This window comes from Sturnus vulgaris, chromosome 17 (genome assembly GCF_052056855.1).
Source record: "Sturnus vulgaris isolate bStuVul1 chromosome 17, bStuVul1.hap1, whole genome shotgun sequence".
In the NCBI taxonomy this organism is placed as follows: Eukaryota; Metazoa; Chordata; class Aves; order Passeriformes; family Sturnidae; genus Sturnus; species Sturnus vulgaris.
In genome coordinates this window covers 15,103,044-15,129,239 of record NC_142259.1, presented here as the reverse complement: position 1 = coordinate 15,129,239, position 26,196 = coordinate 15,103,044, and the positions used below count along the sequence as shown (strand labels likewise).

General features: G+C 50.2%; 4 long non-coding RNA genes across 4 annotated transcripts; 2 read left to right on the top strand and 2 right to left on the bottom strand.

The window, feature by feature from the left end:
• Positions 1–2,067: 2,067 nt before the first annotated feature.
• Positions 2,068–4,804, top strand: LOC148221852 (uncharacterized). Its single transcript, XR_015807395.1, has 3 exons — positions 2,068–2,238; positions 3,341–3,508; positions 3,835–4,804. It is a non-coding gene; the product is annotated as an uncharacterized LOC148221852 (long non-coding RNA).
• Positions 3,267–6,340, bottom strand: LOC148221851 (uncharacterized). The gene is made up of 3 exons (XR_015807396.1): positions 5,907–6,340; positions 5,146–5,244; positions 3,267–3,581 (listed from the first exon to the last, which is right to left on the bottom strand). It is a non-coding gene; the product is annotated as an uncharacterized LOC148221851 (long non-coding RNA).
• Positions 6,341–20,571: 14,231 nt separating this feature from the next.
• LOC148221850 (uncharacterized) lies at positions 20,572–23,247 on the top strand. The gene is made up of 3 exons (XR_015807393.1): positions 20,572–20,681; positions 21,784–21,951; positions 22,277–23,247. It is a non-coding gene; the product is annotated as an uncharacterized LOC148221850 (long non-coding RNA).
• Positions 21,885–24,784, bottom strand: LOC148221849 (uncharacterized). The gene is made up of 3 exons (XR_015807394.1): positions 24,351–24,784; positions 23,590–23,688; positions 21,885–22,024 (listed from the first exon to the last, which is right to left on the bottom strand). It is a non-coding gene; the product is annotated as an uncharacterized LOC148221849 (long non-coding RNA).
• Between the last annotated feature and the right edge of the window lie 1,412 nt (positions 24,785–26,196).

Sequence of the window (26,196 nt, the reverse complement as noted above, 5' to 3'; positions counted from 1 at the left end):
TATAGAACATATTAAAATCGATAAATTATTTATATTACATACTACATACATGTATTTTATATTTATATTTATTTCTATAGATTTATACTTACATATATATATGCATATATAGTTATAATAATTTTATATTCAGTATCTGTTTTTGCATATTTGTATATTTTTGCCTATATTATTTTCAAAAAACCCTCCTCTAACCAAATAAAAAACAATAAAACATTCCTTTTAAAGTCTGAATATTTATATATTTCTATTTTCATAACATAATGTAATGTAATATATTTATATATTGGTTTCTTATATTTGCTTCTATATTTTTATTCTTTATCTTTTCTATTTACAGTATCTATAAAAAAACCCTACCTCTATCCAAACACAAGCCAATAAAACATTCCTTTTAGACTATATTTAGCTATTTTTTAAGGTTCTGTTTTTTCATGCATTCTACACCCACCCCTCCCTCTCAATGTTCTGGCACCCACCACGACCCCCCGCCATGCCCGACTCACCTGCTCCTCCAGCGCAGCCCGGCTCCCTCTCCCAGGGACCTTGGGGTGCCCCAAACCACGTCGGAGCCCCCCTCAGCCTTTTTTTCCTCACCCCAAAGAAGGCACAGAACGACTCCTTTAATGAAGTTGTTTTAACAATTGTAAGGCCAGAGCTTTTGGTATCCACTGCTTGCCATCCCTTGTAAACCAATTTTTTTCTTCTTTCTTCTGCAGCTTAATAAACCTCTTTTTTTCCACATAGTTTTCCAAATGCATGTATTACCGCATATGCATATTTAGAATCAGTAAATATATTTAATGTCTTGTCCTGCTATAATTCACAGGCTCTCACAAGCGTGTGCAGCTCTGCTGTCTGAGCTGACCAGGTGGCTGGTAACCTCCCCCCTTCCTTTAATTGCTTTCCATTCACGATAGAGTATCCTGTAAATCATGAAGAATGGGGGGAAAAATCAGTGAGAAATGGGGAAAAAAATCCCTGAAGAATGGGGGGAAAAATCAGTGAGAAATGGGGAAAAGTGGGGAAAAAATCCGTTAGAAATGGGTGGGGAAATTCCATGAAAAATGGCGAAAGAAATCAGTGAGAAATGGGGAAAAATGGGTAAAAAATCAGTGCGAAATGGGGGGGGGGGGGGGGGGGGGGGAAATCAATGAGAAATCGGGGAAAAACATAAGTAAGAAACGGGGGGGAAAAGTCCATGAAAAATGGGGAAAAATCAGTGGGAAATGGGGATAAATCTGGAAAAAATCCATGAAAAATGGGGGAAAATATCAGTGAGAAATGGGGGAAAATGGGGAAAAAGTCAGTGAGAAATGGGGAAAAATCAGTGAAAAACGGGGGGAAAACTCCATGAAGAATGGGGAAAAAAATCAGTGAGAAATGGGGAAAAAAATCCCTGAAAAATGGGGGAAAATATCAGTGAGAAATGGGAAAAAATGGGGAAAAAAATCATTGATAAATCGGGGGAAAAATCAGTGTGAAAGGGGGGGAAAAATCGGGATCGGGGACGTGGACCGGGACTGGGATCGGGGACCGGGACGGGGAAATGGGACAGGGACCGGGATCGCGGACGGGGACCTGGGACAGGGACCGGAACCGGGATCGGGGACGGGGACTGGAGACAGGGACCGGGACCGGGATTGGGGACTGGGACCAGGACCGTGATCGGGTTCCGGGACGGGGAACTGGGACTGGGACCAGGATCGGGGACCGGAACCGGGGACTGGGACCGGGACCAGGACTGGGGACGGGGACTGGAGACAGGGACCGGGACCGGGATTGGGGACTGGGACCAGGACCGTGATCGGGTTCCGGGACGGGGAACTGGGACTGGGACCAGGATCGGGGACCGGAACCGGGGACTGGGACCGGGACCAGGACTGGGGACGGGGACTGGGGACAGTGACCGGGACTGCAATCGGCACCGCCCCCCGAACCGCTCCCGGAACCGCTCCCCGGGCTACCCCGGCACGGCGACCGGGAACGCCCCCGGCACCGCCCCGGCACCGCCCCCGGTGCCGCCCCCGGCACTGCCCCGGCACCGCCCCGGGTAGCGCCCCCGGCACCGCCCCCGGGGCGGGGCCGCCGAACGCACGCGATGACGCGCGGGGGGCGGGACGGCGCGGGGCGGGTGACGCGCTTCATGCCAGGAGCAGGGCCGGGTGCGACGAAGACGGGAGCGGGCCGACCCGATACCGCGCGGGGCCGCGGGCCCGGCGGAGCCCGGCCCGCTGGGTAGGGGCCGCCAATGGCACCGGGGCTTCTGCTTCGGCTTCTGTCCGTGTCGGCGGGGAGGCCCCAGCCAGCGGTGCCCCTCTCCCTCGGCGACACGGGCGTGGAACTCGGCATCGGGCGCTGCATCGCCGCGGACAGCAGGGGGCGCACGGGTACCGATACTGCCATGGGGCCCGGCGCTGCTCTCCTGCTCCGCCGCCAGGCGGCGCTGCGCTGCCGTCCTGCCTCGCCTCCGGGCACGCTCGGTTTCCTCGGGACCCCGGGCCCCGCCTGTCCCGCCGCTGCGGAGGCGGGGGATGCTTTATGGGACTGCCCGAGCTGGCAGTGCCGGGTCTGGGGCGTTGGGGCGCGCCTTGGGGGGCTGCGGGTGCGCTCGTTTCCTCTTCTGCATGGCCTTCTGTGTGAGCATCTCTCGTTGCGACTGCTCTTGGAGAGTCAAACCCCCTCCTCCTAAGTGGTCTCAGGAGCCTGGCAGGGTGAGTTTTGTTTCACAGGGGAAAGGGCCACTGGTCGTGTCCAGAGACCTGTGCACCCAGCCAGGTTTCTGCCTGATAAAATTCCAAATGGATGAGGATTTCTCCCAGCCCCAAGCTGCCCCCACCTGTAACCCTGGCTGCCTTTGGGGTGCCCAAAGCCTCCTCTGTGCAGATCTCAGGAACCTGGGAGGGGTGAACAATGTTGCACAGGGAAAAACCCCACAGATTTTATCTCCGGGCCTGGGGCCAGGAGCAGGCATTTGCGTGCTATAATTCCAGAAGGAGCACGGTGTCTCCCAGACCCAAGCCGCATCCAGCTGTGACCCAGCTGCTCTTGGAGTGCCAAAAGCCTCCTCGTAGCTGATCTCAGGAACCCTGGAAGGGTGAGTTTGGTTTCACAGGGAAAAGGCCTCAGTTTGTGTCCAGAGATCAAATAAGGGACTCTGCTTTTCCTCTAGTTCTCCTTCCTGTTTTCACCTGGGCTACAAGGATGGGCATGGCCTGTATTTCTCATATCAAAGTGATGTTACTAAATTTGTCCAGAAGTTCTGATTGTTATTTTTATTAGTAGTAGTAATTTTCTGATAGAAAACACTCTCATTTTGCCTTTCCCACGTTGTTTCCAGGTGCTGCCCAGGATGGACATCTGTGGTCTCAGACAGTGATTCCCGAGGAGCAAGGAAAGCCTTTTCCTCACCTGCACAGTTCAGGTGGATGGGACAGAATTGGTGTGGCCTGACAAGGCAGGAAAAGCTGTCTGTGTTCTGGAGTGCCTTGAAAGCTTTCTCCGTCAGGTTTGGAAGGGGTTTCTCTTTGGGATTTCTTGTGATGCAGCACCACGGGTATCCCTTTGTGCCAAGTCCAGTGCTAAAGGATTGAAGAACTGACAAGTGGGGTCTGGGATGAAAATGCCTCTAATAAAATTAAGCAAAGAATACAATAAGAGAAATGAGCATCCTTTTAATGTCTGAAATAGTTAGGAATAAAAATGCTGGAAAAGGGCACTCTGAATTGGTGTCACTTGTCATGGATAAAACCCCAGAGTGAGGAATCAGAGCAGAAGTTGAGAGCTGGAATCCTTCTGCAGTCGACTTAATTTTCTTTTCCTCCTCTCTTTCAGGACAGGAAGAATCACGACTCTCCTGGCATCTTTGCCAAGAGCTGTGGTGTTTGATCAGCCAAAGCCCAGAGGCTTCAGCACCAGAGGTCTGAGCCTGGAGGGCTCCTGGTGCTGCCCGTGCTGCGGGCTATGTCAGAGGATGCAGGGTTCCTCTTTGCCTCCCTGCTGGGATTAACTGCCATGGGAATGTGGGATCTGGGTGAAACTCCAGCTCTCCTGGTGTTCAGGGGAGCAAGGTCTGAGGGACTCCTCTCTGGGGATGTGCGGTGAAGGACTGAATAGTGTGGAAGGAGAGTATTTATAAACTGTATCACTGTTTCTCCCAAAATTGGGGTGGAGCGGTGATGGGGGTGGTTGGGTTTGGTCTGGGCCTGTTATTCTTTGTGCAATTTTTAAATTCTCTTGTATGATTTACTGTCCGGTATCTTTCTAACAAAAGCTGACATAAATTTAGATTAAGGATTAGAACTTGGGTCCATTCATTGCAAACATTTGACAAGGCTGGAGGACTGGGGGTGGTGACTGCTCTCAGGAAAGGTTACTTATTAATACTGTGTCAGATTTCCCGCAGTGACTGTCAGGCCTGCATGGCTGTGAGTTCCTGCTCTTCTCACTGGGGAAATAAGTTCAGCAAAATTAGAAATGTTAGAAAAATCCAGCCAAAAATTCCACCTCTGTACCCCCTAAGTTTTCCCAGTTTTTCCCAGCTAGGAGCTGCACAGAAGTCAGGCAGGGGAAGTGACAACAGGGAACAGCTGAAAAATTCAAAGGCACAAAGAGGAAAGGGAAAGGTTTCAGAAAACAATTCTATGGTCTAAGAATAATTTCTGATTCCCTACTGAGAAGAACACGAACTCACAGCCATTCAGGCCTGACAGTCCCCTGCAGTGAGAGCTCAGCACACATCCACAGAGGCAAGTCCAGCATCTTAAATGAAAAAATAAAAATAAAAACCAGAAGAAAAAGGTGATTTCTTTTGCTTCAGAGTTATTTCAAGTTCTTAAAGCCCAAGCAACATTTGCTCTTGATTTTGGTTGGGTGAATCATGAGCAGTGGGCACGGGTCATGCCATTCATTGAGCAGAAAACCCGGGGTCATTTAGAGGGGACACAAGAACTGTTTGTGTAGCGACCTCGGGCTGCAGAGGGGCAGGAGAAAGGCCAAGGGAGCTCCCTGGGGCCACCAGGGCCTGTGGGAACAGAATGGACGCTTGGATGACCAGTGGAGGTGAGGAGTGGATCTGAGTTCATCTACAGGGAAATAAGGAGGGGATACTCTGGAGTGAAAAGCTGAGGTGATGAGTTCACCCACCTGGGCACGAGTTGTGTTTGCACAAAGTGGGAACAGAGGTGAAGGTCAATCCAAAGTCGATCCTGCTTGACCTCTGAATTCCAGGATAAGTTTTACAAGCTGCCAAATGAGGGAGTAAAAAATACACAAAAATGAAACTGAGAGCATTCATGAGGTTCCTGGGAGTCCATTACACTGTTGTCATAGAATTCTTAATGAGTTTTGAGCTTTTAATGACAACAATTCAGTACTTTCTTTGGATTATTCACTGTGTAGGATTTGGGGTTTATCTGGATTTTAAAGGCGTCGTGGTGGCCCTGACACTGCTCAGGAGCTGGTAGGAAAAGCAGGGTCAGAGCTCCTGGCAGGCACAGGGTGTTTTTCCAGAGTGGACTGTGGAGGAATTGTTTGGGCCTTGGATTGTCCCTCTGGGTGATGCCAGTTGCTGTGATTTGTGTAATTCCATACATTTAACTCCCAATACTTCCCAGCCCAGGAGCTTGAGCTGACAGGGCAGCACACAGATTGTTCTCTGTGCTGTGCCCCGATTTGGGGTTGGCTGTCAGCTTTGCTAGCTCCCGTGAATTATGCCCATAGCCCCGAATTCCCTGCTCAATTCCCACTGCCATAACCTCACAGCGCCTCATGGAGTGGGGATATACTGTGGCAGGAAGCTCAGCAGCATCGGCACAGGGACAGGTGTATATTCCAAAGAATTTGCTGTTTCAAACCCTCATCCCCCAGCCCCGCCGATGTCCCTGGGGGGCACTTGACAGAGTTACCTGGATTTCAGCTGATTTCACCCCCCCGAGCTCGGGCTCCAGGTGATCTTTTCAAGCAGGAGAAGGCAGGGGCCGGAGGCGCTCGTGGCCCGTGCCGAGGCAGTCCCTGGGGCCACGAGAGGACATCTCTCCCTGCAGAATTTCAGTTCTTTCCAGAGCCTCAGCAGTGACAGAGGACAAAGAGGAAGATGAGGAGGAGGAAGAAGGGGGAGAGGGTTTGAGAGGAGGGGAAGCCCAAATCCGTGCTGTGTGCGGAGCTCCGACAGCACGCTGCAGCCCGCAGCTCAGTGTGAGCACGGGGCAGAGGAGGCGATTTCTGGGCATTCAATCACCCTGAGGCGGGCCCGGCACCGCCCCTGCAGCACCGTCCCCAGCACAGCTCGGTACCGCTCCGGGATCACCCGGCCCCGCCCCCGGTGCCGCCCGGGACCACTGGGGACCGCCCCTAAAGCACCGCCCCGGCCCCGCCCGGTCCCGTCCCCGGGACCTCCGTGCCCCGCCTCGCCAAGCCCCGGCTCCGCCCCGAGCCTGCCCGGGCTGCGCCGGGACCATCGCTGGCGGCCCCGCCCCTCTCCCCCGGGCCGAAGCGGGCTGAAGGAGATGTCCGCACGATTGGAAACGCCGCCGAAAATCGCACCCGTGGGATCGGTGTCGGCGTCGTGCGCAGGCATCCCACTAGAGCGAGCGGGCTCCTTGCTGTGCCCCCCTCCTTTTGCAGCCAGAGTTAGAAGGTCGGGGAGCGACACCCGAGCCGCCATCTTGGGAGAGGCAGGCGCGCAGTACCGCGCTCTGCCCACAGGGTGGCGCTTGGGAGACAGGCAAGGGATGGAATCAAGGAGTGTCCCAATCCTTGAGGAAATCCCCCTGAATGAACGCCCTACCCCGACCAGAACTGAGAAACCTCCTGCCTCTGTATGAGTGCAAAGGGTGTGCAAGGAGTGTGCAAATAGTGTGCATTAGCAATCGATCGGCAGGCATTGGAAAGCGATCGCCGATCTAATCGATCGGCAGGCGCGATCAATCGATCGCCGAGCTAATCGATCGGCAGGCATTAGCAATCGATCGCCGATCTAATCGATCGGCAGGCATTAGCAATCGATCAGCCGATCTAATCGATCGGCAGGCGTCGCGATCAATCGGATCGCCGATCTAATCGATCGGCAGGCGCGATCAATCGATCGCCGATCTAATCGATCGGCAGGCGCGATCAATCGATCGCCGATCTAATCGATCGGCAGGCATTAGCAATCGATCGCCGATCTAATCGATCGACAGGCGCGATCAATCGATCGCCGATCTAATCGATCGGCAGGCATTAGCAATCGATCGCCGATCTAATCGATCGGCAGGCGCGATCAATCGATCGCCGATCTAATCGATCGGCAGGCGCGATCAATCGATCGCCGATCTAATCGATCGGCAGGCATTGGCAATCGATCGCCGATCTAATCGATCGGCAGGGCGCGATCAATCGATCGCCGATCTAATCGATCGGCAGGCATTAGCAATCGATCGCCGATCTAATCGATCGGCAGGCGCGATCAATCGATCGCCGATCTAATCGATCGGCAGGCATTAGCAATCGATCGCCGATCTAATCGATCGGCAGGCGCGATCAATCGATCGCCGATCTAATCGATCGGCAGGCGCGATCAATCGATCGCCGATCTAATCGATCGGCAGGCATTAGCAATCGAACGCCGATATAATCGATCGGTAGTCGTGATCAATCGATCGCCGATCGAATCGATCGGCACGCATTAGCTATCGATCGCCGATCTGATTTTTCCCGCATTTTTCATGGATTTTTTCCCCCATTTCTTACTGATTTTCCCCCAATTTTTCATGCATTTTTTCCCGCAATTTTCGTGGATTTTTTCCCATATTTTCCCCATTTCTCACTGATTTTTTTCCCCCATTTCTCAATGATTTGTTTCCCCAATTTATCAAAGATTTTTTTTCCCCATTTCACCATGATGTTTCCCCCATTTCTCACTGATTTTTTCCCCCATTTCTCACTGATTTTTTCCCCCCATTTTTTCCATGGATATTTCCCGATTTTCCCCCCCATTGCTCACTGATTTTTGCCCCCATTTCTCTCTGAATTTTCCCCCCATTTTCCATGCATTTTTCCCCCCATTAATCACTGATTTTTTTTCCCCATTTATCACTGATATTTGCCCCCATTTCTCTCTGAATTTTTCCTTCCATTTTTTCATGCATTTTTCCGCCCATTAATCACTGATTTTCTCCCCATTTATCACTGATTATTGCCCCCATTTTTCACTTATTTTTTCCCCACAGCATCGGCCACCACAGCACGAGCAACAACAGCTCGCTCTGTTCCCGCCATTGCCCATGGATTGTTTGCCTGTTTTCCATGGATTTTTTCCCCATTTCTCACTGATTTCCCCCCTCCCCCATTTCTCACTGAATATTCCCCCATTTTTCATCGACTTTTCCCCCATTTACCACTGATTTTTCCCCCATTTCTCGCTGATTTTGTCCCAAATTTTCCCCCATTTCTCATTGATTTTTTTTCCCTGTTTCTCACTGATTTTTCCCCCATTTCTTAATGACTTTTCCCGCCATTCGTCACGGATTTTTTCCCCCATTTCTCACTGATTTTTTCCCCATTTCTCAATTACTTTTTCCCCCACTTTTCCCCGTTTCTCACTGATTTATTCCCCATTTTTCATGGATTTTTTTTCCCCCATTTCTCACGGATTTTTTTCCCCATTTTTCAAAGATTCCCCCCCCGTTTTTCACTGATTTTTCTCCATTTCTCACTGATTTTCCCACCATTTTTCATGTGGTTTTTTTCCATTTCTCACTGATGTTTTACCCCATTCTTATTCCCATTCTCATAGCTCTATTTTATATTTATACATATTCTTATATTTGCATTATTTCTGTTATACACTAGATTTTTCATAGATATTTGCTACTTATATTTCATTATATTTTACATGTATACCAATCTATTTCTATTCTTTATATTTTATTTTTATATTAGCTATAAAAACCGTGCCTCTACCCAAATAAAAAGCATTTAAACATTCCTTTTAGACTATATTTAGGTATTTTTTATGGTTCTGTTTTTCATGCATTCTACACCCACCCCTCCCTCTCAATGTTCTGGCACCCAGCATGACCCGACCCCCCCCCCCCCCCCCCCCCCCCCATGCCCGACTCACCTGCTCCTCCAGCGCAGCCCGGCTCCCTTTCCCAGGGACCTTGGGGTGCCCCAAACCACGTCGGAGCCCCCAGTCTCCACACCCTCCCCCTCCGTAGGGAACGGGAATGGGATGGGGAGCACACAGGACAAGAAAGGAACACAAAAGACACACTGGACAGAGAGAAGAAAAGGGCTGGAAGCTGGATATGAGGATGAAAGTGGAGCAGCAACAAACCTCAGGACTCTTGACTAGAGAGTGTGGCTGCTGAACGTCTCAAAAAAAACCCCCAGCTCCAACACAACATGCTGTGCTCACGGCTCGGCCTGGGACTCGTCAGTGAACGTCTCTCTCTTGCCAGGGCCATAAAGCCCCCGAGAAAACACGAGGTGAGGTTGATGTGCTCCGGCTTTGCTCCTGCTCAGCCCTAACCCCAGCCCCTGCTGCCAGTGAGCACCCTGATCTCTGAACCTCTTCTCAGCTTGTTTGTACGCTTCCAAATTCCTTCCTCTTTCTTCAAGCTTCATCTGTTTCCTGGCATTGGGAGAATGACAAGTGTTTAGCACAGCGCAATGAATACAACAGTCTCATTTTCAGAAGACACAACTGAACGAGAACCGACAGCAGCACTGCTTCGAGACAATCTGGGCACACGTTTCCCTTCCAGCAATCTGAGTGTTCTTTTGTGTCACGCCTGAAATTCTGAAAATGGTTTTTTGAGAAAAATTATCCATAACTAGAAAACAATCAAACCAAATAAATAGAACCCCTAGGATATAATAACAGCCCATATACTACAACACTCCAATTCTAATATTAATAAGAAAACAGAAATTAGCTACACAGCATTACCTCAAACAAACACTACATACTGGCAAGAATCAAAGCCACCACAAAATAATTCAAAAACTACCCTATGCCTTATGCTACAGGCTAGAACGCCATCGGCAAACCTTATCAAGGTATCCTTTAAAAACAACGCCCCACCAAAAACAAAAACAACACAAAACGCCATTCAAGAACTCCCTTATCAACACCTGAATGAAAAAACATGGCATTAGATAAATAGACCATAGCCCTTATCATACACCATCTACAAACAAAATAAAGCTATACCATACATCCTCGAAAACCACCTTCAAAGCACGACATTAGAAAAAAAAACTTTCCAGAATTAAAAGCTGTATCTAACAAAAGCCGTCTGATAAAATTAACAACCAAGCCCCCACCATCAGAGCTGCCCCTACTAAACTCCCATCGTACATATGAAAAATCAGTTTTAAAAACCTACTTCAATTCATTCTGCCTCAAATACAAAGCCATCCAGAAAGTTACCTTCACTCAAAAACAAAAGCGCACGTAGTAAATAACATTAAAAAAATAAATCAGCACACTACACACCACAAGCATAAAATATTGAATTAAAACCAAAAATACCCCTAGTCATTAAAGAGCCCAGCCGCAAGCTATATTTAACTATAACTTCGTGCAAACGTACACATATCATTAAAATAGATTTCTTTCAGAATACAACTGATGATCTAAAATAGTAAAATGTCCGAGAACGATATTATAATAGGATATCCTCGATCATCCTCCCGCAAATTCTCTCCACTGTATTGTCCGACACACACCGGAAAAAAAATCCAGTTTTTACTTTTTTCAGCTAACTTCTCATTTATTAGCTGAGAGGAATGTTGAATTTGTCTTTACAAATGAGCTGTGGATCAGCCTGTAGATAAGGCTAGCACTGAGAGATAAAAGAAACAATGGATGGATTCCACTGATTGATGAATGGAAAGAGATAGTTGCCTTTACAAACAAACTGCAGGGCTGCTGATAAATGAAATTGGATATCGAAAGATGAAAGAAGCAACGGGGGGAAACTATGAATTCTATAAGAATTAAAAATTAAAAGGGAGGGTTATACATTAGAGGAATTTCAGGTATCAGGCGTTCCGGGAAGTCTGTGCCTCTCAAGTACCTCAGCCAATGGAAAAGAGAGAGGGAAATGCGGCCGGGAAAATAGGATAAAAAGGAGGCTGCGTCCTCCAAAAATTGGAGAGATCCCAGGGGAATGTCCCATGGCCTCTCCCTTTATTCGAATAAAGCAAAAAGGACTCCTCCGTTTCCTTTTTGGACATAAACCGCTGGTGTTTGTGGATTAATTTTCCTGACATTTAGCAACATATTGTTAAAAAAAAAAAAAAAAAAAAAAAAAAAGTGATCCAGAAGAGGGCAACATTGACAGCCATTCCAAGACAGGATGAACAAATGCTTTCACATTGACAGAGGATGCTGCGATGTTCTGAGAACAGAAGATAGAATAAAATAAAGGAAGGTGATGTTACAAGACAGAAAAGGGTAAAATAAAAGGAGTACCTGAGACTGGGGGGCGGGGGGGAAGAAAATGGGGAAATATTAATTGCTACACACTAGGTACAAATGCTTTTTACAAGTAATTGATGAGAAGCAAGCTAAAAGCGTCTTACTGCTGCTAGTGATATCATGCTCCAAGCTCTGCTAATAATTCCTATTTCTAGCAATAGTTAAATTGAACTCACTACATTCCAACTATTTTTCTGCTTGTTTAGATGGCAGATCCGTTTGGAACACACCTTAGTATAGCAAATTCTATGCCCAGGTAGGGACCTCTCAGTTCTTCCATAAAACATTTTCTTCTGCATTATGGCAAGCCTTTGTTTTAGCTTGACAGCTTTCTTGAAACTTAAGTTTACGCATGTATCCAAAGACATTTGCAATTCCAGAAATTGGTAGGCACATAATATGGAAAGTAAATAACATTCTCGAGAGGGAGTTGCTTTGTTACCGAGGGGATGAAAAGCAAGGCTAGAGCTAGTAGAACTACCCAAGAAATTGGACTTAACGCAGCTTTTACAAGGCTCAAAGTAGCCATACCGAGATGTTTGAGCTAAAAGCCCCAGTTACCAGACTTACAGGCCTAATAGTTATCACCACACCACATTCCCTGGTTGCAGTATTTTTAACAGCAGTGCAGAACGCTACTGAAAATTATTTTTAGGTTGAATTGTTCTCTCCCCTCACTGCCTGTGTAGCTGTTAGAGGCTTCCAGGAGGCTGGGGAAGCAGACTGCTGGTTTCACTTCCAGACAGGTCACTTCCATGGTCTGCTGGAGGGCACTTTGAAGCCCGTGTCCTTTTCTTGCTCTATTGTATCTGACAACTTTCCTCCCCCACGTCTGTTTTTTAGCGGGCAGCATTTTTGGAGGGCCAGTCAAAGACCTCAGGCTCCGAGAGAATTCGTCTGCTTTGCTCTGTTTATGTGTGCAACAGATGGGAGCAGCAACTAAGTCAAGTAGTAACTTCTGAGCTGCCCAGTTATCAGTAAACCAAAATATTCTTTTGTGACTCTCGCCAGACGAACACATCATCCTATCCGAGTCACACACTGCCCCTCTGGCATTTTCCAGTCAGACAAAGAATTCCTGGCCCCTTCCTTGCATGAACCTCAGCTCTCCACCTTGTTCCAGAAAGAGTTCTAGATCCAAGGCCCAGTGAGCCAGCTACCCTTTGCTGCCCTGAGCAGTATGGAAACAGCCAAGCCCCAGCCCCTGCAGCCCTGCCTAACTCGCCTTTGCCTCCCAAACCTGAACCTTTTCCTTGGCTGTGGCATCCTCACTCATGCAATCCTGAAGACAAAAATCTGATTTGGCAGGTGAGGCCGTTTCTAACGCAAAAGCTTCACCAAGGTTTCTCTTCCAACTTCAGCCTTAAACAGTCCTGTCCTCCTCAGACAGCCCCCACCTCCAGCCTTTAGCTGTAAATACTTCCTGTTTTATAGCTAATGCTTGCCACCCCTCAAAATTAAGTCTTTTGATATGCATTTACATCCCTCCCTAACCATGTCCTCATCACCCTTCCCAAACTCAGCCTCATCTCCAGGCCTAGAACCTCTCCCTAGGTGAGGGACTGTCCTCGGGTAGGAGTGCTGACAGACCTGTGCATGAGCCCAGCTGCATAGCCCGTGCTAATCCCAGCCCAGCTCTAGCCTTTAAACCCACTGGGGCTTTGGTACTGGAGGCCCAGTTACAGTAACCCCTGTGGCCGTTCCGCTTCCAGGCCATCTGTGAGTTGTGATCCCCCACCCTACACCACTTTGGTGAGAAATGCATTCCTTTCTTACAATAAAGTTTTCATTTTATGTCTAAATTCAAGCATTCCGAGAAAACGTGTAGCAATTCTATCAAGACAGACATGACAGGCACCAACATTAGTCTTTCATTACACACTTTTCATGCCTTCTCTCCACAGATTTCTTTGAGGCAACTCTGACTCCTTTTCTCACAGGCAGCTCCACACAGCCCCGACTCCTCCTCTCCTCTGTACGACTGGCTAAACCCCAGCCTGTCCCTTCCCCAGCCACCTGAGCCTGTCTGTCCCACACACAGCATCCTCTCACCTTGTCCATCCCTTGCACGGCCACGTGTCCCTTCCTCCTCGCAGCACAGCCAGCAGGCTCCAGCCCACACTGCAGCAGGCTCTGCACCTCCAGCTGGAGCTGTGCTTAGTGAAACTGGCAGCCAGCTGACCCACGCTTTTATAAACAACCAGCCTCACTGGCAGGCAAGGCTGTTTCCACTCCTTGCTAGTCAGTACAGCTGTAACTCGTTGGCAACTAGTGCCTTCTGCACTATCCTTACAAACTATTCTCCCTACAGAAATGGACCGGAATTCCGCGGGGATTTTCCGGGGATTCCGGGGGGATTTTCTGGGGATTCCGGGGGGATTTTGTCGGGGATTCCGGGGGGAATTTCTGGGGGATTCCGGGGGGATTTTATCGGGATTCCTGGGGATATTCCCGGGGATTCCGGGGGGATTTTCTCAGGGATTCCGGGGAGATTTTATCGGGGATTCCGGGGGGATTTTTCCCGGGAAATGCGGGGGGCTTTTTCCCCGCGATTCCAGGGGGATTTTCCAGGGGATTCCAGGGGGATTTTCCAGGGGATTCCAGGGGGATTTTATCGGGGATACCTGGGGGATTTTCCAGGGGATTCCTGGGGGATTTTCCCGGGGATTCCTGGGGGGATTTTCACGGGGATTCCGGGGGGATTTTCACTGGGATTCCGGGGCGATTTTCTCAGGGAATTCCGGGGGATTTTCTCGGGAATTCCGGGAGGATTTTCCCGAGTATTCCGGGGGATTTTTTCGGGGAGTCCGGGGGGATTTTCCCGGGGATTCCGAGGGGATATTCCCGGGGAATTCCGGGGGGATTTTCTCCGGGATTCCGGGGGGATTTTCCAGGGGTTTCAGCGAGGAATTTCCCGGGGAATTCCCGGTGGATTTTCAGGGGATTCCGGGTGGATTTTCTCGGGGATTCCGGGGGGATTTTCCCGAGTATTCCGGGGGAATTTTTCGGGGAGTCCGGAGGATTTTCCGGGGTATCCGGGGTGATTTTACGAGGAATTCCGGGGGGATTTTCCCGAGTGTTCCGGGGGGATTTCCTCGGGGATTACGGATGATTTTCTCGGGCAATTCCGGGGGATGTTCTCGGGTATTCCGGGGCCATTATCTCGGTGATTCCGGGGAGATTTTCTCGGGGATTCCGAGATTATTTTCCCGGGGAATTCATGGGGATTTTCCCGGGGATTCCGGGGGGATATTCGCGGGGATTCCGGGGGATTTTCTCGGAGATTCCGGGGGGATTTTCATGGGGATTCCGGGGTATTTTCTCCTGGATTCCGGGGAATTTTCGTGGATTCCTGGGGGATTTTGCCGAGTATTTCGGTGAGAATTTTCTCGGGGATTCCGGGGTGATTTTCCCGGGAAATTCCGGGGGATTTTCTCGGGGATTCCGGGGGATTGTTTCGGGGAGTCCGGAGGGATTTTCCGGGGATTCCGGGGGGATTTTACGAGGAATTCCGGGGGGGTTTTCTCGGCTGATACGGGGGATATTCTCGGGGATTCCGGGATGATTTTCCGGGGAATTCCAGGGGATTATTCCGGCGATTCCGGGGGGATTTTTCTCGGCGATTGCGGGGGGATTTTCTCGGGGATTCCGGGGGGATTTTCCCGGGGAATTCCGGGGGGATTTTCTCGGGGAGTCCGGGGAGATTTGCCCGGGGATTCCGAGGGATTTTCAGGGGAATCCGGGGGGATTTTCTCGGGGATTCAGGGGGGTTTTTCTCGGGGATTCAGGGGGATTTTCCAGGGGATTCCGGGGGGATTTTCTCGCGTATTCCCGGGGCATTTTCCTGGAGATTCCAGGGGGATTTTATCGGGGATTCCGGGGGGATTATCCAGGGGATTCCGGGGGGATATTGCAGAGTATTCCGGGGGGATTTTCTGGGGGATTCCGGGGGGATTTTCCCGGCGAATTCCGGGGGGATTTTCTCGGGGATTCCTAGGGGATTTTCCAGGGGATTCCGGGGTGATTATCCCGGGGATTTTCCTGGGGGATTTTCCCGGGGATTCCGGGGGATTTTCTCGGGGATTCCGGTGTGATTTTCCCGGGGAATTCCGAGGGATTTTCTCGGGGATTCCGGGGGAATCTTCCAGGGGATTCGGGGCGGATTTTCTCGGGGATTCCGGGGAGATTATCCCGGGGATTCCTAGGGGAGATTTTCTGGGGATTCCTGGGGGATTTCCTCGGGGATAGCGGACGGATTATCACGGGGATTCCGGGATGAGTTTCTCGGGGAATTCAGGGGGATTTTCCCGGGGGAATTCCGGGGGATTTTCTCGGGGATTCCGGGGGGTTTTTCCCGGGGATTCCCGGGGATTTTCTCTCGGATTTTTTCCCCAATTTTTCAAGCATTTTTTCCCGCAATTTTCCTGGATTTTTCCCAAATTTTCCCCATTTCTCACTGATTATTTTCCCCATTTCTCAATGATTTTTGCCCCAATTTATCAAAGATTTTTTTTCCCCATTTCTCACTGATGTTTTTCCCAATTTTCCCCCCATTTCTCACTGATTTTTATCCCCCATTTTTCAATGATTTTTCCCCATTTCTCTCTGATTTTTGCCCCATTTCACCATGTTTTCCCCATTTCTCACTGATTTTTCCGTTGATTTTTCATGGATTTTTCCACCCATTTTTCGTGGATTTTTTCCCCATTTTTCCCCATTTCTCACTGATTTTTTCCCCCATTTATCACTGATTTTTTCCCATTTTTCCCCCATTTCTCACTGATTTTTTCCGCCATTTTTCATTGATTTTTTCCGCCATTTTTCATGGATGTTTCCCCCAATTTTCATGGATATTTCCTGATTTTCCCCCCCATTTCTCACTGATATTTGCCCCCATTTCTCTCTGAATTATTCCCTCCATTTTTCATGCATTTTCCCGCCCATTAATCACTGATTTTTTCCCCCATTTCTCACCGACTTTTCCCCCCATTTCTCACTGATTTTTTATCCCCCACTTCTGACTGATTTTTCCCAATTTTTCGTTGATCTTTTTCCCCATTCCTCACCGATTTTTCCCCCATTTCTCTCTGATTTTTCCATCATTTTTCATGGTTTTTCCCCCCCATTTCTCACTGATTTTACCCCCTTTCTCACTGATTTTATTAATGTTTGTATTTCTATTTCTATTTCTATTTCTATTTCTATTTATTATTATTGTTTTGCATGTTTATGTTTATGTTTATGTTTATGTTTATGTTTATGTTTATATCTATGCAGGTTAACGTTTGTGCATGTTTATGTCTATGTTTATATTTATGCATATTTATTTTTATGCCGGCGAACGCGGGCAGGCGTTTTATGTAAACGCCTATCCGCCGGGGTCCTAGAGAGGCCGCCATCTTGAGCGTGTCGGGACTCTCAAAATGGCGCCTCGGGCGGCACCCCGGCTGACCTGCCAAAAATGGCGGCAGAAAGGGGCGGAAAAAAATCAGGACCCCGGTGTGTAGGCATAAGATGCCTGATTACATCGCCAACGCCGATCCGCTCGCCGCCAATTTTCCCGGATGTTTCAGAGCGTGCCGACAACGGCCGCGTGGTCCGCGGTGCCGCGGGCGTGAGGGCGCCGGCGGGCGCGGGCAGGCGTTTTATGTAAACGCCTATCCGCCGGGGTCCTAGAGAGGCCGCCATCTTGAGCGTGTCGGGACTCTCAAAATGGCGCCTCGGGCGGCACCCCGGCTGACCTGCCAAAAATGGCGGCAGAAAGGGCGGGAAAAAATCAGGACCCCGGTGTGTAGGCATAAGATGCCTGATTACATCGCCGACGCCGATCCGCTCGCCGACAATTTTCCCGGACGTTTCAGAGCGTGCCGACAACGGCCGCGCGGTCCGCGGTGTGCCGCGGGCGTGAGGGCGCCGGCGGGCGCGGACAGGCGTTTTATGTAAACGCCTATCCGCCGGGGTCCTAGAGAGGCCGCCATCTTGAGTGTGTCCGCACTCTCAAAATGGCGTCTCGGGCGGCACCCCGGCTGACCTGCCAAAAATGGCGGCAGAAAGGGCGGGAAAAAATCAGGGACCCCGGTGTGTAGGCATAAGATGCCTGATTACATCGCCGACGCCGATCCGCTCGCCGACAATTTTCCCCGGACGTGTCAGAGCGTGCCGACAACGGCCGCGCGGTCCCGCGGTGCCGCGGGCGTGAGGGCGCCGGCGAGCGCGGACAGGCGTTTTATGTAAACGCCTATCCGCCGGGGGTCCTAGAGAGGCCGCCATCTTGAGCGCTGCCGCAGGGCTGGGTCCCGGCCCGCGGGCCCTTCCGCCATCCTGAGAGGGGCACGGTGCAGTACCCGCCTGTGTCCACACGGCGGCAGCACTGCCGCCCAACTCAGCCCGGCACTGCCGCCCTGTCAGGGACAGCCAGAGAAGGGAGAGAGTTCCAAGCACCAGAGTCCCCACCCGTCATAAAATCCTCTCAATGAACGCCCCAAAAAAACCCAGACCCAAACTAAAAATGCCCTGCCTCTGACCAAATGAAAAAAAAAACCTTTTATATATATAAATCATCTATTTTTTAATATTTAATTTCTAGTCATAATCTATACCTATTTCATATATTCAATTTAATTGCTATTCTATTTATCATATATACAATATTATTTTATTATTCATTATATTACATAGATTTATATTACTAATGTTATTTCTACTTTATCTATATCCATCTATATTTGGAGGTTCATAGTTTTTATATTATTTCTTTAAAAGCTCTGCCTCTAACCAAATAGAAACAAAAAACTCGATTATTTTAAATTATATTTGAATATATTTTTCTATTTAGTTTTCATATTTATATCTGTAGATTTATATGTCTATATTGTGTATTCTATATTTATATACTATTTAATGTAGTTTTTACTAGTATATTAATATACTAGATGCTATTTACATTCTATTATAACATACTATTTAATAGAACATATTAAAATCGATAAATTATTTATATTACATACTACATACATGTATTTTATATTTATATTTATTTCTATAGATTTATACTTAACATATATATATGCATATATAGTTATAATAATTTTATATTCAGTATCTGTTTTTGCATATTTGTATATTTTTGCCTATATTATTTTCAAAAAACCCTCCTCTAACCAAATAAAAAACAATAAAACATTCCTTTTAAAGTCTGAATATTTATATATTTCTATTTTCATAACATAATGTAATGTAATATATTTATATATTGGTTTCTTATATTTGCTTCTATATTTTTATTCTTTATCTTTTCTATTTACAGTATCTATAAAAAAACCCTACCTCTATCCAAAACACAAGCCAATAAAACATTCCTTTTAGGACTATATTTAGCTATTTTTTAAGGTTCTGTTTTTTCATGCATTCTACACCCACCCCTCCCTCTCAATGTTCTGGCACCCACCACGACCCCCCGCCATGCCCGACTCACCTGCTCCTCCAGCGCAGCCCGGCTCCCTCTCCAGGGACCTTGGGGTGCCCCAAACCACGTCGGAGCCCCCCTCAGCCTTTTTTCCTCACCCAAAGAAGGCACAGAACGACTCCTTTAATGAAGTTGTTTTAACAATTGTAAGGCCAGAGCTTTTGGTATCCACTGCTTGCCATCCCTTGTAAACCAATTTTTTTCTTCTTTCTTCTGCAGCTTAATAAACCTCTTTTTTTCCACATAGTTTTCCAAATGCATGTATTACCGCATATGCATATTTAGAATCAGTAAATATATTTAATGTCTTGTCCTGCTATAATTCACAGGCTCTCACAAGCGTGTGCAGCTCTGCTGTCTGAGCTGACCAGGTGGCTGGTAACCTCCCCCCTTCCTTTAATTGCTTTCCATTCACGATAGAGTATCCTGTAAATCATGAAGAATGGGGGGAAAAATCAGTGAGAAATGGGGAAAAAAATCCTGAAGAATGGGGGGAAAAATCAGTGAGAAATGGGGAGAAAAGTGGAGGAAAAAATCCGTTAGAAATGGGTGGGGAAATTCCATGAAAAATGGCGAAAGAAATCAGTGAGAAATGGGGAAAAATGGGTAAAAAATCAGTGCGAAATGGGGGGGGGGGTGGGGGGGGGGGGGAAATCAATGAGAAATCGGGGAAAAACATAAGTAAGAAACGGGGGGGAAAAGTCCATGAAAAATGGGGAAAAATCAGTGGGAAATGGGGATAAATCTGGAAAAAATCCATGAAAAATGGGGGAAAATATCAGTGAGAAATGGGGGGAAAATGGGGAAATAAAAAGTCAGTGAGAAATGGGGAAAAATCAGTGAAAAACGGGGGGAAAACTCCATGAAGAATGGGGAAAAAAATCAGTGAGAAATGGGGAAAAAAATCCCTGAAAAATGGGGGAAAATATCAGTGAGAAATGGGAAAAAATGGGGAAAAAAATCATTGATAAATCGGGGGAAAAATCAGTGTGAAAGGGGGGGAAAAATCGGGATCGGGGACGTGGACCGGGACTGGGATCGGGGACCGGGACGGGGAAATGGGACAGGGACCGGGATCGCGGACGGGGACCTGGGACAGGGACCGGAACCGGATCGGGGACGGGGACTGGAGACAGGGACCGGGACCGGGATTGGGGACTGGGACCAGGACCGTGATCGGGTTCCGGGACGGGGAACTGGGACTGGGACCAGGATCGGGGACCGGAACCGGGGACTGGGACCGGGACCAGGACTGGGGACGGGGACTGGAGACAGGGACCGGACCGGGATTGGGGACTGGGACCAGGACCGTGATCGGGTTCCGGGACGGGGAACTGGGACTGGGACCAGGATCGGGGACCGGAACCGGGGACTGGGACCGGGACCAGGACTGGGGACGGGGACTGGGGACAGTGACCGGGACTGCAATCGGCACCGCCCCCCGAACCGCTCCCGGAACCGCTCCCCGGGCTACCCCGGCACGGCGACCGGGAACGCCCCCGGCACCGCCCCGGGCACCGCCCCCGGTGCCGCCCCCGGCACTGCCCCGGCACCGCCCCGGGTAGCGCCCCCGGCACCGCCCCCGGGGCTCGGGCCGCCGAACGCACGCGATGACGCGCGGGGGGCGGGACGGCGCGGGGCGGTGACGCGCTTCATGCCAGGAGCAGGGCCGGGTGCGACGAAGACGGGAGCGGGCCGACCCGATACCGCGCGGGGCCGCGGGCCCGGCGGAGCCCGGCCCGCTGGGTAGGGGCCGCCAATGGCACCGGGGCTTCTGCTTCGGCTTCTGTCCGTGTCGGCGGGGAGGCCCCAGCCAGCGGTGCCCCTCTCCCTCGGCGACACGGGCGTGGAACTCGGCATCGGGCGCTGCATCGCCGCGGACAGCAGGGGGCGCACGGGTACCGATACTGCCATGGGGCCCGGCGCTGCTCTCCTGCTCCGCCGCCAGGCGGCGCTGCGCTGCCGTCCTGCCTCGCCTCCGGGCACGCTCGGTTTCCTCGGGACCCCGGGCCCCGCCTGTCCCGCCGCTGCGGAGGCGGGGGATGCTTTATGGGACTGCCCGAGCTGGCAGTGCCGGGTCTGGGGCGTTGGGGCGCGCCTTGGGGGGCTGCGGGTGCGCTCGTTTCCTCTTCTGCATGGCCTTCTGTGTGAGCATCTCTCGTTGCGACTGCTCTTGGAGAGTCAAACCCCCTCCTCCTAAGTGGTCTCAGGAGCCTGGCAGGGTGAGTTTTGTTTCACAGGGGAAAGGGCCACTGGTCGTGTCCAGAGACCTGTGCACCCAGCCAGGTTTCTGCCTGATAAAATTCCAAATGGATGAGGATTTCTCCCAGCCCCAAGCTGCCCCCACCTGTAACCCTGGCTGCCTTTGGGGTGCCCAAAGCCTCCTCTGTGCAGATCTCAGGAACCTGGGAGGGGTGAACAATGTTGCACAGGGAAAAACCCCACAGATTTTATCTCCGGGCCTGGGGCCAGGAGCAGGCATTTGCGTGCTATAATTCCAGAAGGAGCACGGTGTCTCCCAGACCCAAGCCGCATCCAGCTGTGACCCAGCTGCTCTTGGAGTGCCAAAAGCCTCCTCGTAGCTGATCTCAGGAACCCTGGAAGGGTGAGTTTGGTTTCACAGGGAAAAGGCCTCAGTTTGTGTCCAGAGATCAAATAAGGGACTCTGCTTTTCCTCTAGTTCTCCTTCCTGTTTTCACCTGGGCTACAAGGATGGGCATGGCCTGTATTTCTCATATCAAAGTGATGTTACTAAATTTGTCCAGAAGTTCTGATTGTTATTTTTATTAGTAGTAGTAATTTTCTGATAGAAAACACTCTCATTTTGCCTTTCCCACGTTGTTTCCAGGTGCTGCCCAGGATGGACATCTGTGGTCTCAGACAGTGATTCCCGAGGAGCAAGGAAAGCCTTTTCCTCACCTGCACAGTTCAGGTGGATGGGACAGAATTGGTGTGGCCTGACAAGGCAGGAAAAGCTGTCTGTGTTCTGGAGTGCCTTGAAAGCTTTCTCCGTCAGGTTTGGAAGGGGTTTCTCTTTGGGATTTCTTGTGATGCAGCACCACGGGTATCCCTTTGTGCCAAGTCCAGTGCTAAAGGATTGAAGAACTGACAAGTGGGGTCTGGATGAAAATGCCTCTAATAAAATTAAGCAAAGAATACAATAAGAGAAATGAGCATCCTTTTAATGTCTGAAATAGTTAGGAATAAAAATGCTGGAAAAGGGCACTCTGAATTGGTGTCACTTGTCATGGATAAAACCCCAGAGTGAGGAATCAGAGCAGAAGTTGAGAGCTGGAATCCTTCTGCAGTCGACTTAATTTTCTTTTCCTCCTCTCTTTCAGGACAGGAAGAATCACGACTCTCCTGGCATCTTTGCCAAGAGCTGTGGTGTTTGATCAGCCAAAGCCCAGAGGCTTCAGCACCAGAGGTCTGAGCCTGGAGGGCTCCTGGTGCTGCCCGTGCTGCGGGCTATGTCAGAGGATGCAGGGTTCCTCTTTGCCTCCCTGCTGGGATTAACTGCCATGGGAATGTGGGATCTGGGTGAAACTCCAGCTCTCCTGGTGTTCAGGGGAGCAAGGTCTGAGGGACTCCTCTCTGGGGATGTGCGGTGAAGGACTGAATAGTGTGGAAGGAGAGTATTTATAAACTGTATCACTGTTTCTCCCAAAATTGGGGTGGAGCGGTGATGGGGGTGGTTGGGTTTGGTCTGGGCCTGTTATTCTTTGTGCAATTTTTAAATTCTCTTGTATGATTTACTGTCCGGTATCTTTCTAACAAAAGCTGACATAAATTTAGATTAAGGATTAGAACTTGGGTCCATTCATTGCAAACATTTGACAAGGCTGGAGGACTGGGGGTGGTGACTGCTCTCAGGAAAGGTTACTTATTAATACTGTGTCAGATTTCCCGCAGTGACTGTCAGGCCTGCATGGCTGTGAGTTCCTGCTCTTCTCACTGGGGAAATAAGTTCAGCAAAATTAGAAATGTTAGAAAAATCCAGCCAAAAATTCCACCTCTGTACCCCCTAAGTTTTCCCAGTTTTTCCCAGCTAGGAGCTGCACAGAAGTCAGGCAGGGGAAGTGACAACAGGGAACAGCTGAAAAATTCAAAGGCACAAAGAGGAAAGGGGAAAGGTTTCAGAAAACAATTCTATGGTCTAAGAATAATTTCTGATTCCCTACTGAGAAGAACACGAACTCACAGCCATTCAGGCCTGACAGTCCCCTGCAGTGAGAGCTCAGCACACATCCACAGAGGCAAGTCCAGCATCTTAAATGAAAAAATAAAAATAAAAACCAGAAGAAAAAGGTGATTTCTTTTGCTTCAGAGTTATTTCAAGTTCTTAAAGCCCAAGCAACATTTGCTCTTGATTTTGGTTGGGTGAATCATGAGCAGTGGGCACGGGTCATGCCATTCATTGAGCAGAAAACCCGGGGTCATTTAGAGGGGACACAAGAACTGTTTGTGTAGCGACCTCGGGCTGCAGAGGGGCAGGAGAAAGGCCAAGGGAGCTCCCTGGGGCCACCAGGGCCTGTGGGGAACAGAATGGACGCTTGGATGACCAGTGGAGGTGAGGAGTGGATCTGAGTTCATCTACAGGGAAATAAGGAGGGGATACTCTGGAGTGAAAAGCTGAGGTGATGAGTTCACCCACCTGGGCACGAGTTGTGTTTGCACAAAGTGGGAACAGAGGTGAAGGTCAATCCAAAGTCGATCCTGCTTGACCTCTGAATTCCAGGATAAGTTTTACAAGCTGCCAAATGAGGGAGTAAAAATACACAAAAATGAAACTGAGAGCATTCATGAGGTTCCTGGGAGTCCATTACACTGTTGTCATAGAATTCTTAATGAGTTTTGAGCTTTTAATGACAACAATTCAGTACTTTCTTTGGATTATTCACTGTGTAGGATTTGGGGTTTATCTGGATTTTAAAGGCGTCGTGGTGGCCCTGACACTGCTCAGGAGCTGGTAGGAAAAGCAGGGTCAGAGCTCCTGGCAGGCACAGGGTGTTTTTCCCAGAGTGGACTGTGGAGGAATTGTTTGGGCCTTGGATTGTCCCTCTGGGTGATGCCAGTTGCTGTGATTTGTGTAATTCCATACATTTAACTCCCAATACTTCCCAGCCCAGGAGCTTGAGCTGACAGGGCAGCACACAGATTGTTCTCTGTGCTGTGCCCCGATTTGGGGTTGGCTGTCAGCTTTGCTAGCTCCCGTGAATTATGCCCATAGCCCCGAATTCCCTGCTCAATTCCCACTGCCATAACCTCACAGCGCCTCATGGAGTGGGGATATACTGTGGCAGGAAGCTCAGCAGCATCGGCACAGGGACAGGTGTATATTCCAAAGAATTTGCTGTTTCAAACCCTCATCCCCCAGCCCCGCCGATGTCCCTGGGGGGCACTTGACAGAGTTACCTGGATTTCAGCTGATTTCACCCCCCCGAGCTCGGGCTCCAGGTGATCTTTTCAAGCAGGAGAAGGCAGGGGCCGGAGGCGCTCGTGGCCCGTGCCGAGGCAGTCCCTGGGGCCACGAGAGGACATCTCTCCCTGCAGAATTTCAGTTCTTTCCAGAGCCTCAGCAGTGACAGAGGACAAAGAGGAAGATGAGGAGGAGGAAGAAGGGGGAGAGGGTTTGAGAGGAGGGGAAGCCCAAATCCGTGCTGTGTGCGGAGCTCCGACAGCACGCTGCAGCCCGCAGCTCAGTGTGAGCACGGGGCAGAGGAGGCGATTTCTGGGCATTCAATCACCCTGAGGCGGGCCCGGCACCGCCCCTGCAGCACCGTCCCCAGCACAGCTCGGTACCGCTCCGGGATCACCCGGCCCCGCCCCCGGTGCCGCCCGGGACCACTGGGGACCGCCCCTAAAGCACCGCCCCGGCCCCGCCCGGTCCCGTCCCCGGGACCTCCGTGCCCCGCCTCGCCAAGCCCCGGCTCCGCCCCGAGCCTGCCCGGGCTGCGCCGGGACCATCGCTGGCGGCCCCGCCCCTCTCCCCCGGGCCGAAGCGGGCTGAAGGAGATGTCCGCACGATTGGAAACGCCGCCGAAAATCGCACCCGTGGGATCGGTGTCGGCGTCGTGCGCAGGCATCCCACTAGAGCGAGCGGGCTCCTTGCTGTGCCCCCCTCCTTTTGCAGCCAGAGTTAGAAGGTCGGGGAGCGACACCCGAGCCGCCATCTTGGGAGAGGCAGGCGCGCAGTACCGCGCTCTGCCCACAGGGTGGCGCTTGGGAGACAGGCAAGGGATGGAATCAAGGAGTGTCCCAATCCTTGAGGAAATCCCCCTGAATGAACGCCCCAAAAAACCCCGACCAGAACTGAGAAACCTCCTGCCTCTGTATGAGTGCAAAGGGTGTGCAAGGAGTGTGCAAATAGTGTGCATTAGCAATCGATCGGCAGGCATTGGAAAGCGATCGCCGATCTAATCGATCGGCAGGCGCGATCAATCGATCGCCGAGCTAATCGATCGGCAGGCATTAGCAATCGATCGCCGATCTAATCGATCGGCAGGCATTAGCAATCGATCGCCGATCTAATCGATCGGCAGGCGCGATCAATCGATCGCCGATCTAATCGATCGGCAGGCGCGATCAATCGATCGCCGATCTAATCGATCGGCAGGCATTAGCAATCGATCGCCGATCTAATCGATCGGCAGGCGCGATCAATCGATCGCCGATCTAATCGATCGGCAGGCATTAGCAATCGATCGCCGATCTAATCGATCGACAGGCGCGATCAATCGATCGCCGATCTAATCGATCGGCAGGCATTAGCAATCGATCGCCGATCTAATCGATCGGCAGGCGCGATCAATCGATCGCCGATCTAATCGATCGGCAGGCATTAGCAATCGATCGCCGATCTAATCGATCGGCAGGCGCGATCAATCGATCGCCGATCTAATCGATCGGCAGGCGCGATCAATCGATCGCCGATCTAATCGATCGGCAGGCGCGATCAATCGATCGCCGATCTAATCGATCGGCAGGCATTAGCAATCGAACGCCGATATAATCGATCGGTAGTCGTGATCAATCGATCGCCGATCGAATCGATCGGCACGCATTAGCTATCGATCGCCGATCTGATTTTTCCCGCCATTTTTCATGGATTTTTTCCCCCATTTCTTACTGATTTTTCCCCAATTTTTCATGCATTTTTTCCCGCAATTTTCGTGGATTTTTTCCCATATTTTCCCCATTTCTCACTGATTTTTTTCCCCCATTTCTCAATGATTTGTTTCCCCAATTTATCAAAGATTTT